The following is a 13,628-nucleotide window of genomic DNA, read 5'->3' as shown; positions in this document are numbered from 1 at the left end:
TGTTGAAACAATGAGGGGATAGAACAACCACTCACCCTGCAGACTCCCAAGTCATCCCCAGCCACGGCAGGCAGACAGCCCAGCAGAGACTCCCAAGTCATCCCCAGCCACGGCAGGCAGGCGGCCCAGCAGCAGGCAGGTTTCAGCTCGGCCAGAGCAGGCCCCCAGGCACTGGACCTGGGGAGGCTTCCAGTCACCTGTGCAATGCCACCAGCAGCTTCTTGCATGCTTCCCATGACAGGGAGCTCACTACCCAAGGTGGCGGACGAGAAGCCTCCCCGGGATCCAGTGCCACTGTGAGGCTCAAGTACACCCCAAAACTCACACTTGAGGTCCACAGGTGACTAGCAACTTTGCTTAAATTGATTCTAGTAGGCTGGGTGTGGTGGCTTATACCTGTAATCTCAGCACTTTGGGAGGCTGAGGCAGGCAGATCACAAGGTCAGGAGATCAAGACCATCTTGACCAATATGGTGAAACCCCGTCTCTACTAAAATACAAAAAATAAGCTGGGCACGGTGGCGCACACCTGTAGTCCCAGCTACTTGGGAGGCTGAGGCAGGGGAATCACTTGAACCCGGGAGGCGGAGGTTGCAGTGAGGCGGAGGTTGCAGTGAGCTGAGATTGCACCACTGCATTCCAGCCTGGCAACAGCCAGACTCAGTCTCAACCAAAAAAAAAAAAAAAAAATGATTCTAGCAACTCATGAGCAAAGAGAAGGAATCCAAAATAAATGGTAACCAACCCCCACGTGCACACGTGCAATGAAGCCACCTAGATGAGCAGCACAGGAGCACACTGAATGAACATGTGATCATTAATTACCCACCACCACCACGCGTCCTGCCTCCCAGCTGGACCCCAGGCTCCTCCAAAGTACAACTCAAAGGACGCTCATCAAAGCAGTGCTTCCTTAGGCGCTTGGGTGCTCACTGCAGTGAGCTGGCTGCCCTTCTCAACGCCCGCCACACTTTGTCAATTGATTAGGGAGGGGGGTGCCAGCCTGGGGGGCGTGGTGGGGACTCCGCAAGCACTCAACAGATGCTGGCCCACCCAGGCCAGCCTCTCCACCCAGGCTGGTTCCCGGGCTGTTACTTTATGGAACATCAGCAAGCTGACCGCTTGGCACAGCTGCCTTTTTCTATATGCATAAGATGCTTCAATAAGAAGCTTGCTAAAAAGAAAAACAAAAAAAACACCTCTGGCTTTAAAAATGTTTTAACTCCAAAGATTTTTAATTAGCTTTATTCACTCAAAACACAAGGATAAGCTTGACGGCTCCGTGAGAATGCTGGTATGGAGCAGAACCAAACACCTAGGGAAGGAAGCACCACTGGGCAGGCAGCTCTATCAGAGACCACAGGTGCACACCAGCATCCCCTCCCACTCAGCCAGAGGGGCGCAGCACTGTCCACAACTCACACCCTCAGCTCCACTTCCAGCCTGATGAACCCACCTGAGCCAGCCACAGTGACAGGTGGAGCCTAGATCATTCCAAAGACTCCAAAGATAATGCCAAAGGCTCCACTTCCAGGCCGATGACACCATCTGAGCCAGCCACAGTGACAGGCAGAGCCTAGATAAGTTGGGCCCTTCCGGAGGGTTCTCTCCAGAGGACTGGCAAGCACAGCCAATATTCATCAACATGCATGAATCTTCTCTGAACCAGTGACTTCATTTGCTCCACAGTGTCCTGCGATTGATTCTTCTGAACTTCTGAGCCCACTCAACCAAGGGCGGCCCAGGGAAGGGCATGTATGCAGCCCCCGCGGCTGTCTACTTGGTCCACGTCCAGCCGCAGTGGAAGCGCCTGCCCCGCCCAGCTGCACTGTCTGCCTCTGCTTCTTCCCCACAAGTTCAAGGTCGGTGTGCTCAGGCATCCCTGTCACATCGATGAGCAAACATGGCCCAGCGATTTGTGTTTCTCAGAGCCCTCTCATTCCAAAACAAGTCTTGATCCAAGGGCACAGCGGTGGCCAGTACTTCCTGAGGGCCTGCCGCTGTGGACTCTGCAAGTGTCGTATTTACTAATAATGGTGCACCGCCAGGAGCGTGCAATGTCATTCAGATTTTACACAAGCAAGGTGCTCAGGCCGCAGGGGAGACGTGACCCCAGGGCGGACCCCTCCCAAGCTTGGCGTGGTGTTCTGCTGGGCCCCCACCTCCAATTTCCATCTAACAGCTCTGAAATGACTGGACTCTGCATCTGGCCTCATCAGGTGATGCTCAGCTGCCCCAAGATGGAGGTGGGCACACGCTCCATGCCATCTCCCTGACCTCGCAAACCCACCACGGTGCCGGCACAAACCCTTCACAAAGCACTCACCCACTTACCCTTGGGCTGGAAGGAACCACAGGCGCCACTGGGACGGCCCATTGGTGACAACCAAACTCAGGTGTTCCTGAGAACCAAAGTTCTCAGCTACCTACTAACTCACCATTAAGGGGACTGTGCTAGACAACCAACTTTAAACTTGTTACAAATCCCAGAGAGAGAAGCGTGTGCAGGAGACTGATCTGGTCCCATCTCCGTACTGACAGCTGGGGGGCGGGAAGGCCCAGCCGGGCCCAGAGCCACCCTGGGAGGCTGAGATGCAGCTCAGAAACCAGGCGTGAAGGGGCTGGAGCAGGCGGGGAGGGAAAGACAGGAAGGAGCACCCATGTGGGACCCAGGGTCCCAGACAACCCCAAAGCTTCCTGCAGGTGGGAAGGCTCCGCCACATGCAAGAAACTCCGCAAGAATAGCACATGAGGGGCTGGGCCTCGTCTGATGCTTGCCTCGGCCCAGAGGCATCTGAGCAGTGGCCACAAAGCCTCCATCCTGGAGGAGGAGTCTCAGAGCCTACCGCGTGCCTAATCCTGCCACAGGGAGGTCCATTATAATTCAGAGGCTAAGTAACCTGCTGAAGGTCGCCCAGCTTGAAGGACTCAAACCCATGTCCATCTGACGCCACAGTCTGAGCTCTGGCCAGGGTCCAGCTCTAACCTCGTCCCAGACAAGAGGAAGCCCCAGACTTGACAGCACCACACACCTGAGCCTGGGCCCCGTGTCGGAGTCAGTGAGGCCCACGTGTTTGCGCCTGTGTCTGGGGGGTGCAAATCCCCAATCTCCTACTGGAGACAAGAAAACAAGACAGGCCCAGAGACAGCACAGAGCCCACTCAGCCCTGCTCCGCGGGGCACCTGCACACATTATTCACCCCGCCAAGACCTTCCTCTTCTGCTGGCAACACCCACGTCCAGAACAACCCCAGTGGCTGCACACAGGGTCAGAGCTCTGTTACCAGGAGAGCAGGTGAATTCTGCAAGCACGAAAGCCTGTGTTCACAATCCATACTCCAGGGGTCTGCTGGGCTTACAGGTCCCCTGGCTTGGGGCAGGTGGACAGGCAAAGGTGTGTTCCACTCTTCCAAGATGCACAGGAGGCCCAGGGGCAGAGGCTGCCCTTCAGGCAGGACTTTACCAGTCCCATGGGGGAGGGAAGCCAGACAAGGCAGGTGCCAAGCCCCCCCCTCCCCACCCTGGGCCCTCCTGCTCTCCCTCAGCAGTGGTGGTTCCCAGAGGGGTTCCCTGGGGCTCAGCCCAACTCAGAGGAGGGCCCAGGCAGCAGGCCCCACGCAGAAATCGCACCTCCTTTGGGGCAGGGTGGGGTAGGGGCCATCTGCTGGGCCCATTCAGCAGGAAGGGACCTCTTCACCTCCACAGCCCTCAGGGACTCCCCATGGAAACTAATTGCCTCAAAGCATAAAACCACCCCAGGATGGGGGTGGGGGAAGGGGCAGTGAGGGCCCCAGACCCCCTTGGATGGGAAACAAAGCTGAACGCAGCTGCTCCAAGCCCACCCACCTGCTACTCCAGGGAGCGCATGCCCCAGCAGAAGCTGGATTTTCAGAGGCGTGGACATCTGGCCCCAGGGAATTCACAGGGCCTAAGATCCTGCCCTAACTCTAAAAACAGCAACGGCAGCCCCAGGGCCATGCTCGGATCCCACCCTACCCCACCCCACAAAATGTAACTTCTTAACCATTTTCAAATGCACAAGTCAGCAGCACTGAACTCACTCACACTGTGCAGCCATCACCACCGTCACACACACATTCCCCACGCGCCTCCCTGGGGACACCACGGACTCCACTTACCCCCAGCTGAGACCCTCCCCAACCCCAGCACCCCAGGGACATCAGAGGCTGAGGGATGAGATCACAGCAGCCAGGACACAGACCAGAGGGATGATGGCCAGCCTGACAGGGCGATCAGCGAGGCCAGGAACCGCCCCTGCCCCTGCCTCTGCCTCCCATCCCCCGCCCCCCACCCAGGGGCTGCTTTTGCATCTTCAGGGGAGGGAAGGTAAGGCTCCTGCATGGCCAGCCTCCTCACCACCAGCCCTGAAGGAAAGACGAGGCGCATTCACAGCGACCCTCTTCCAGGTAGAGCAACGCAGCGTCCACAGAAGGCAGCCACTCCTCTATGCTCCCCACCAGGAACCCCCAGTTCCCAAGCCCGAGCTTAGGCTGAAGGGCAGACCCTGCCCAGGAGCACCCCTTGGATGAGCCTTGAGGGCCTTGTGCTGAGGGAAATCAGCCAGTCACAAAGGACAAATACCACGGGATTCCCTGCAGGAGGTCCCCGCAGGACTCTCTTACATGAGGCCCCTGGAGCCGGCAGACTCATGCAGACAGCAAGCAGAAGTGGGGAGCCAGGGGCCAGGGGAGGCTGGGGTGAGCGCTGAATGGGGGCAGAGTGTCCGCCTGGGCGGATGAAGCGGTTCGGGAGACGGATGGTGGTGATGGCTGCACAGCAACGTGAGTATGTTCGGAGCCACCGACCTGTGCCCTGGAAAATGGTTAAGAAGCTAAATGTTATGTTCTGTGTATTTTACCACAGTCAATAAAACAAAACAGAGCAGCAGCTGCATGTGGGGGCCACGCACACCTGGATCATCCAGGCCTCCGGCTCTTTTGAACCCAAGGCCAAACACAGACAGGCAGGCCCAGACATGCCTGTCCCTACACCACCGGCCCTGGGTCATGGGGCAGTTTCCATAGAAACCGCTGTGTCCAGGAGCCACGTCACTCTCACAGATGGAAAGACAGACGGATGCAGCTCTGGGAAGGGCTTTTCCAGCTTCCACATCTCCAAGTCTCAGCCTCATCGTGGACACGATAAGACCAACGTCCCCCAAACAGGGTCAGAGCTAGACAAACACCAGACTCCACCCCAATTAGTATCATGAGCCTGAGCCGACTGATCTGTTCCAAAGGGCGTCATCCCAGCGGCTGGCTGCAAGATACTTAACATTTAATTTCCAGGTCCAGGGAGGCTGCCATTAGCAAGATTAATTGTGTGCACACACAATTTAATTTCCCCCACCTCAGAAACAAAAGTGACACTTACCCCAATTACAGGACACTGGGCCCTGGCGGACGGCCCGTCATTCACAAGGAGACGACACGAACAGCATGGAAATGAAGCGCCCCTGCCAGGGGGGCAGGGACACCGCGTCCCCGTCCCGTCCCCGGGGAAGCCTCACTTCTGAGGAGCTCTTTGCTGAGATCAAGATGGCCTGAGGCAGGCCCGGCAGGGATCTGGAGCTGAGCTGAAAGGGGTCTCAGTGCCGCCTGCTCTTCCGCCCTCGGGGTGGGAAACCGAGGCCCAGCAAACCACAGGCTTGGGGTCGGATACCAGATGACCCCAGACAAGCTGACCCCCAGGTCTTGGCCTGGGTTCCTCGTCCAGGAAACTAGAGTCATCACAGTGCTCCTCTTACAGCGGGTGCCGAAGGGTGGGGGCTCACGGGCACGAGCCTAGAACATGCCCGCGCCTGTGTGGGAGACAGCATGCCCACTCTGGGTGCTAGCTGCCGGCTTTCTAGACTGGCCTGACCCCTCCTAAGAGCCTAGGAGTCAAAGGGGTGGGGGAAGGCGGCCACTGGCACAGTGATCTGCGGTCCTCGGTTCCCTTCTCTCCCCAGGGCCACCCTGAGACCCCTGGAAAGACTAAGGGATGCTTGGGAGGGAAAGGCACTGGGTCCAGGGCCTGGGGGAGCACACAGCTTGCCTTGGGGCAGGTGTGGGCAGCCCACAGCTCCGCAGCAAGGACCACCCCAGTCCCACACTGCAACTGCACAAATACATTAAGCCAGCCGGCCCGTCGGCACCTGCTTCCTCAGCGACCGAGTGCGTCATGAAATCCCAGGAAACTCCCCAGGGCACCCAACGAGGCTCAGCTGTTTGTTCATAAGACATTTCATTTACACACACACACACACAAATTTTTTCTTCTCTGTCCCCCGTTAAACCTAATCAGGCTTCCCCGATGTGACGGTGTTTTACTCATGTCTCAACTGTTAATATCGATACAAGGCTGAAGACCCCACAGCTTCCACGAAAAAAGAACTCCAGGCTGGAATATTAGTGTTTCCCATGAATAATACATGACCCCGCAGGGCCACTCCTGGGATGACTCCACGAATTACTGTCTCTGCAGTGGAAGGACCTGTCATCCTGGCTGGGAAAATTGGCTAGTAACTAACAGGATACGGGCACACTCCGGGAGGCTATGGTGCCAGGGTGTGGGAGGGTGACCCGCAGGGGCTGAGGCAGGTCCCCAGGCAGGAGTGGCAGCCAGGGCATGGGCAGCACGGATCGTGCCAGCCTGGCACATCCACAGGGCACAGAGCCCTCCACACAGCCGAGACTCCAGGGGGTGGAACCAGGGAGCCCAGGCCGGGAGTCCGGGCAGTGGTTTCTTCCGAGGAGCCAGAACTCGGCTCCACCACGACCACACGGAGCCTTGCTGCCTGTCACAGAGGGACTGACGGCGCGTCTCACGCAGGCCGTGGGGCAACCAGGAGGAATCGTGGCCGTGAGCCCAGGAGTGAGCACGGACTGCAGCTTCCCAGCCCCGGACTACATTTCTTCCTTCCAAGAGGTGCAGGAAGAAACCACTTGGGAGAGCAGAAATTGGAAAAGTGCCGAGGGTCAAGGGGCCACGGCTCTCCCTAGTTGGAGCAAAGACGACCGCCCCCCACCACCCCCTAGAGTCCTTCTCCCCTTTGTCCATGAGAGGCAGATGCTTGATGGCTCAGGGCTGCCTGCTAAAGACAGCACTCCCCACCCTCCCTTGCAGAAAGGAATGGCCCCAGAACCACGTTCTGGACACTGTGTAAGAAAGGAAGGGGAGGTGAGGAAGGGTCATGCACTTAAAAGGAAACAGCTGCCTCCCCTGCTTCTTTCCTGCTGCATGGAACACGGACGAGATGGCAGGAGCTCAGCAGCTACCTTGAAGCACTTAGGTGGAAGCCGCACACTGGTGACGGCAGAGTGAGATATTCAGCACGCCTGAGCTGCTTGTGGGGACTATGGCACTGCCTGGGATGTGGGCACTATGGAGGAGCATCTCTCTTGCTACCTCACTGCCAGCCACCCATCCCTGCAAACTGGCAAGGACCTGCCACCTTTCACACCTGATAAACAAAAATACTTTAAGGTCTTCTAATATCTATTTGGGCATTTTCTGGTCTGAAGTGGGGAAGTTAAATAAAATAAGGTAGAGGAGTGAAAAAAGTAAAAAAGGCAAAGAGGATTTTCTCTCCAAGGCTCTTGCAAGGGAGCACCAGAGCCCTGCTCAAGGTGCTCAGCAAGCAGAGGCCTGGGGGACAAGGGTGCAGGGGGCTGCCAGGGCTCGGCCTCACGCCACCCTCAGGAACACAGTCTCCAGCTCCAGCTTCTTCTCCCTCCCTCCCTCCCACTCTCAGCAGGAGGGATGGGGGGGAGGGTGGTGGGGAGGGATGGAGGGAAGGGATAGGGGGATGGAGGGGGAGACAGAGGGGAGGAATAGAAGGGAAGGGATGAAGGGGGAGGGATAAAGGGGAGGGATGGAGGGGGAGGGAAGGGAGATGGAGGGGAGATGGAGGGGGGATGGAGGGGGGACGGAAGGGGAGGGATGAAGAGGAGGGATGGAGGGGGAGGGATGAAGGGGGAGAGATAGAGGAGAAGGATGGAGGGGAGGCATGGAGGGGGAAGGATGGAGAGGGATGGAAGGTGAGGTATGGAGGGAAGGGATGGAGGGGAGGGAGGGAAGGGAGGGAGGGGAAAGAAGGAGAGGGATGGAGGGGAGGGAGGGCGGGGGATGGGGGAGGGATGGAGGGGGAGTGATAAAGGGGAGGGATGAACAGGGAGGGATGGAGGGGGAGGGATGAAGGGGAGGGATGGGGAGATGAAGCGGGAGGGATGAAGAGGAGGAATGGAAGGGGAGGGATGGAGGGGAGGGATGGAGAGGAGGCATGGAGGAGAGGCAGGGAGGGGGAGGGATGGAGAGGGATGGAAGGAGAGGTATGGAGGGGAGGGAGGGGAGGGAGGGAGAGGGATGGAGGGGAGGGAGGGAGGGGGATGGAGGGAGAGGGATGGAAGGGGATGGAGAGGAGGGATGGAGGGGAGGCATGGGGATGGAGTTGGGAGAGGTGGGGATAGAGGGCGTGGAGTGAGAATGGAGGAGAGGGGTAAAAGTAGTGGGTGAGTGGACCAAGGCATTCGGGGGAGAGGTGGAGAGAGAGGGAGAGAGGAAAAGGGGATGGAGGAGAGGGACAAAGGACGGGGTGCCAGGGGTGTGGGGAGACGAAAGGGATGAAAGAGGTGGGGTGTGGGGAGGAGGGGGAAGGAGAGGGATGGGGGCATTGGGTAGGGGGTGGAAGGGACCCAAGGGCGGGGTGGGGGATGATGGAACAGAGGCCAGTGGTGCAGGGGAGGGGTAGAGGGGGATAAAGGGGAGATGAGGGGAGGGGGTGGGGATCAGCAAGGGGCCTGCTCAGGTGCCAGTGGGAACAGGTGTCCCGGGTTGGCTGCATGGGGCTGTGCTGCTTGGAAGTGAGGCCTCCTGGTGCTTCCGCAGGGCTGCAGGGCTTTGTGAGCCAGGAGTGTCCTTTGAACACAAACAAGCCTCTGTTTATTTTGGAAATGTGGGGGCTGAGGAGGTGGGGAGTGAAAGCTGACACTCGTTAGAGCACCCTTACCAGTGCATACACCTCTGTCTATAAGCACACTGGGGAGGAGACAGAATTAAGTCACTTGGCCAAGGTCATCCCAGGGGTCAGCAAAAATCAATCTGCATCAATCCCTGGGCCCCATGCAGGGCTCGGCCAAAGGGCAGCCGAGCACCTAACCTGCCTGGCCGTCCCTCCTGGGTCTCCGTGCCTGAATCGGGCGTCAGAGTCCAGCAGAGACGACAGTCCTTCGGCTCCAATAGGGACACAGGGGCACAAGGAGCTTGGGAGGGCAGGGCAGGCTGAGCTGCAGGGCTAGAGGGAGGAGAGGACTCACAGGCCAGAGATGCAAGAGGAGGGGCGAATCCGGGCCAGGCTTCAGCTCAGAGGCCATTGCAGACGAGAAAAGCGGACCTGGCCCAGCCTTGGCAAGAAAAAGCATTCCAGGTTCTCGTAAGGGGGAAAGAAAGAGCCAAGCGGTCTCCATCCACGGGGAACTTGCCCGAGCCCACCCCCAGAATTATCATCAGGATGATGTCTCACAAAAAGACTTCAAAGTGAGACCAGGAACACCATCTTCCTGGTCGTGAGGAGCAGGTTTTGCTGGGCGGTGAAGGGCCCTGGCCCTTAGACACACAGTAAGGCGGACTCAGCTGCCCTTTCTCTCAGAGGACAGCACGGTCCAAGATCTACGGCTCTGAGTCCGATCTGGGCACTTACCAGACAGCCTGAGTCCCACCTCCCCCGCAGACTCCTCTCGCCACCCTCCCAAATCCACAGGCCTCTAAAGGTGGGAGTCTGACAGCCAGGTGCCTTCAGGCTGTGGAGGGGTCACACAAAGGCCCCACAGCTGCAGGGTGGAGGGTGGAGAGGGCTGAAGAGGAAGGGAAGAAGGAGAAAGGGAGGGAGGAAAGAAGGAAGGAGGCTCGTGTGGCGGAGGCAGCGGCAACAGCAGCTGGGCCTCAGCTGGTCCTCGGTCCCACAGTCGGGTAGCGCCGCGGTGGGGCAGCGTGGAGGAGGAGGCCCTAGCGACAACTCTGGGGTCCTCAGGCGGCAAGGGACCTGCCCCGCACGGCCGCCTACCGGGGCGAGCCCTCCCTCCCCGGCCTTCATAAAAGCAAAATCTAGACAAAGGAGCCAAGATGGCCGATACCCACTCCGGCCAGCTCCAAAGGTCACCTTCAAGAAACGGAGTTTGCAGGAAGTCAACGGTGCCTGCAGAACAGGGGCGAGCACCCAGCCCAGCCAAGGCCAGGAGGAGCCCAAGCCTTCCTCCGTCGCCACGCGGCAGCTCTCATTGCCTGATCCTCGGAGGGTGGCGGGACAGCGATTCCACCCACAGCTGCGATGACCGAGGCCCAGCATCGCAGCAAGTGGCAGAGAAGCCAGAGTCCAACCACCGCCCCTGAAACCCACCGCACCTGACCCACACGGCAGCCGCGAGAGTCGGGCGCCCACGTGTACCACACACACAGCTGAATGCTTTACTGGACCTCACAGACCCTCACAGCCCTCTGGAAAGTTCTGTCGTAATCTCCACCTTACATCTGCAGAAACTGAGGCTCGGGGAGAAGGAAGACAGTAACGGGCCCAAGGCCACCCCGCCAAGCAGCATGACATCCACCCCACAGCCCACGGCTGAGAATCCATCCCCCACTCCCCGCCTCCACTGCCCGTCAGAATTCGGGGAAGCTGCACGGGTGAGACCCTAGAGGTCACCTCGCTGGATCCCCCACAGTACCCACTGCCACCACCATGTCCGCTCTAAAGTGCACTGTGAGGGATCCAGGGACCGTGGACACACAGGGTTCCACCCTTTCCCAAGGATGGGGGAACCGGGGCCTGGCCTGGCCAGGGATGGTGCCGGCCATCAGCACCAGCTGCAGCCAGACCCAGACCTGGTGCAACTGACCCAAGAAGGAGACCTAAGCTCCTTCAACAAAGGCCAGCGACAGGAGAGGCGGCTGGGTGCATCCATCCACAAAACCAACAGGAACACTGTGGCCACAGGGGCCACAAGGATCACAGGGCCCAATAAAGGCGGAAACCGCCTTTACGCCCTCTGAGCCCAAAGGAGAGGCCCCCAGAAACCTCCAGAACCCCCCGGGTGACCCTGCACAAGGCGGCTGTTGGGAAATTTTGCCACAGTTGCCCTCTGTCCAGGGAGGCCTGAGGGCCCAGCAGGGTTCACAGGCTCCCAGGAGGAGGAGGGGCCAGCCCTTTCCCCACCGTCTCAGGCAGATCCTTAACCCCAAGGGGACCACAAACCCCTCCAGGAATCTAAGAAAGGCTGTGGGCCTCTCCCCAGAACACAGGGCACCCCAAGAGGCTCCAGATCCTGGCGCCCACCCTGGACTCCCAGGGAAAGAAGTCCAGACTTGGGGCCCCTGAGGTGAAACAGCAGCCTGTCCCCCAGCAGGGCCTGCCATGACGCTATGACCCCAGGCAGGGTCCAGAGCTGAGCACTCTGCTAGCCCTCACCTGCCCTAGACCCTGGGGTAAAGGACAGGAGACAGCACAGGCGGAACACAGAGCCCTGGCCATCGGTGTCACCGCTGTTGACGTGGGAGGCAGGAGGAAGGGCAGGGGTTGATGTTCTGAAGATCACGTGGGGGGCGTCCGGAGATGGCGTGGGAGAGGGCGGCAAGAAATAGGGAGTTAAGCTCCAAGCCGAGGCACCGAGGGCCGCCCGCAGCAGAATGACACCAGAACAAGGGGCAGGGGAGGGGGACAGGGGCTCAACTCCTACAGCAAAGAGTCAACAGGTGTTGAAAGCAGGGAATCAAGGGCTGGGCTCTATGGAGATCTCTGAGGGCTCCAAAGGTGACCGCAGGAGAATTAAAGACACAGTTATAGGTGCAGCTCCTGGGGGAGGCCTGGCGGGGCTGGGGTCGGGGAGGCAGGAGGCCACCATTCATTTCAAGCCCGTCTGTAACATGACTCTTTCTGCCGTGTGCATCTATAATCACCTTGCAAAAATAAAAAATAAAAATGTAAATGAGCAACTCAAATGTCCGTCAACAGATGAATGGGCAAACAAATTGCGGTGGAGCCACTATGGACTATCACGCCGACGTGAAAAGGAGAGAAGCTCTGATTCTCACCGCAACGTGCCAGCGGGTGCCAGCCAGGCACAGGGACAATCTATTGTGACATTCCATTTATAGGAAGTTTCCAGACCAGGCAAATCCACAGCAATTTGAATTAGTGGCTGCCAGGGGCTGGGGAAAGTTGGGGGGGATGAGGAGTTACTGCTAATGGGTTGGGGTTTCTTTTTGGGGGTAATGAAAGCGTTTTAAAATTAGTGGTGGATACATGGCCTTGTGAATACACTGAAAACCCCTGCACTGCACACTTCAAACGGGCGAACCCCATGGTATGTCAACTGCACCTCAACAATGCTGCTACTTTAAAAAGAGAAAGAACATCAGCTTTCTACACACTGGCAAAAAACTGTCTTGTAAGGCCAGAGTTGTCTGGTTCTCGGCCTTCTTAATTGGCAGCCACACTAAAATCTTCATTAACGTTAGTAGGTCAGGCACAGTGGCTTACGCCTATAATCCCAGCACTTTGGGAGCGCGAGGCATGCGGATCACTTGAGGTCAGGAGTTCACACCAGCCTGGCCAATACAGTGAAACCCCACCTCTACTAAAAGTACAAAAATTAGATGGGCATGGTGGCAGGTGCCTGTAATCCCAGCTACTCGGGAGGCTGAGACAGGAGAATCGCTTGAACCCGGGCGGCAGAGGTTGCAATGAGCCGAGATCACGCCATTGCACTCCAACCTGGGCAACAGAGTGAGACTCAGTCTCAAAAAAATAAATAAATAAAATAAAAAAGAATAAAATCTTTATAAACGTTAGAGCAGGTCGAAACGTGGGGACGACAGCCACTCTCGCAGCGTTAGATCTAGGCAACTTTCGTCATTGGCTCCACTATGCGAAACTTTCAAACTGTTGTTAAGGTCACTCTCAGAGGGCAGTTGCTCATTTTATTGGATCCGTGCGCCACTTCATTCACATAAGCAACACTGTAATTCCATTCTGGTTTGATTTCAGAAATTCTACCAGCTGTGTCTAGAATTGTGTTTATGAGGAAAAGTTGATATTAATATAAATGACATTTTCTTTTCTTGTCTTTTGCTTAGAAACTTCAAAAAAAAATCCAACCAGGCCAGGTACAGTGGCTCACGCCTGTAATCCTAGCACTTTGGGAGGCCGAGGCGGGCGGATCACGAGATCAGGAGATCAAGACCATCCTGGCTAACATGGTGAAACCCCGTCTCTACTAAAAATACAAAAAATTAGCCCGGCGTGGTGGCGGGCGCCTGTAGTCCCAGCTACTCGGGAGGCTGAGGCAGGAGAACGGCGTGAACCCGGGAGGCGGAGCTTGCAGTGAGCCGACATCGCGCCACTGCACTCCAGCCTGGGCGACAGAGCGAGACTCCGTCTCAAAAAAAAAAAAAAAAAAAATCCCAACCAAAACAGATGTTGGGCTTGTGAGAACGCAGCACTATGAAGCGACTCGGGAGCCTATCGGCACATGCTGGTTATTGCTGAAGGACGCGGGAAAATGAGCTGACACTCGGGAAGAAAGCCGCTCCTTTGAGCAGCAGCAAGAGACTAAGTCCCCCTCCTTCCGCCCAAG

The 13,628-nt window shown here is 57.6% G+C and overlaps 1 protein-coding gene and 1 pseudogene across 6 annotated transcripts in view; both read right to left on the bottom strand.

Moving 5' to 3' along the window:
* The window catches only part of VAV2 (vav guanine nucleotide exchange factor 2), a 235,399-nt gene that overhangs the window by 121,326 nt on the left and 100,445 nt on the right, over window positions 1–13,628 (bottom strand). The window lies entirely within an intron of this gene.
* LOC104008041 (Cdk5 and Abl enzyme substrate 2 pseudogene) lies at window positions 8,845–13,445 on the bottom strand (annotated as a pseudogene).

The sequence above is a fragment of the Pan troglodytes genome, chromosome 11 (genome assembly GCF_028858775.2).
Source record: "Pan troglodytes isolate AG18354 chromosome 11, NHGRI_mPanTro3-v2.0_pri, whole genome shotgun sequence".
In the NCBI taxonomy this organism is placed as follows: domain Eukaryota; kingdom Metazoa; phylum Chordata; class Mammalia; order Primates; family Hominidae; genus Pan; species Pan troglodytes.
The sequence above is the reverse complement of the archived record's forward strand: the minus strand, read 5'-3'. Positions and strand labels throughout refer to the sequence as shown.